The following is a 909-nucleotide window of genomic DNA, read 5'->3' on the forward strand; positions in this document are numbered from 1 at the left end:
AACAGGGTTAATAAAATTATATAGGTTTCAAGTGTACAATTTTATAATACATCATCTATATATTCATCGTGTGTTTACCACCGAAGTCAAATCTCCTTTCATCACCATATGTTTAACATCCTTTACCCTTTTCTTCCTCTCACTATTCAAATATACAATCAGGTGCATGAAACATAACTATTCCTTTCAATGAATTAACAAAGCTAAACCTTTATAATAATTACCCATTTAATAAAATTATCACTCAAATCTTTCCTTAATGCTCTCAAATGTGCCCCTCAAGTCCCTTCTCACTCACTGTTCCCATTCTCTGTTTTAAATTAATGATTATTCAGAGTTTTAACATTTTGTTAATTTGCTCAGTTTTGATTTATATAAAAGGTATAGTTTGGTATACATGCTTTTGTATTTACCTTCTTTGCCTCAACCTTACCTGTGATATTTATGTATGCTATCAAGTATAGCTATCAATTATTATTTTTTATTGCTCTGTGGTATTCCATTGAATGGATATACCACAATTTATTTACTCCTTCTACTACTTATACTACAAATGATACATTTCTATCTCCACTTTGGACTGTTGTGAATATTGTTGTTCTGAATCTATGCACACATGGCTATTAGTGCACATGAGAAAGTGTTTATTTGGCAAACATTCCAGGAAGTGAAATGGCTGAGTCATAGGGCACATGAATTTTCATTTTTTATGGATAGTGGCATATTGATTTCCAAAGTAGACGTACAGATTTAAACTCCCACAGCATTACATATAAGAAAATATAGACATAATTTTAAGATGACATAGATCTACCCTAACAGTAGGTAGATTTTAATATAATTTTCTCAGTAATTAATAAAATAAGCAAACATAATTAATGAAGATATAAACAATTTGAATAGTCAATG

This window comes from Pteropus vampyrus, unplaced genomic scaffold, assembly GCF_000151845.1.
Source record: "Pteropus vampyrus isolate Shadow unplaced genomic scaffold, Pvam_2.0 Scaffold87, whole genome shotgun sequence".
Classification (NCBI taxonomy): domain Eukaryota; kingdom Metazoa; phylum Chordata; class Mammalia; order Chiroptera; family Pteropodidae; genus Pteropus; species Pteropus vampyrus.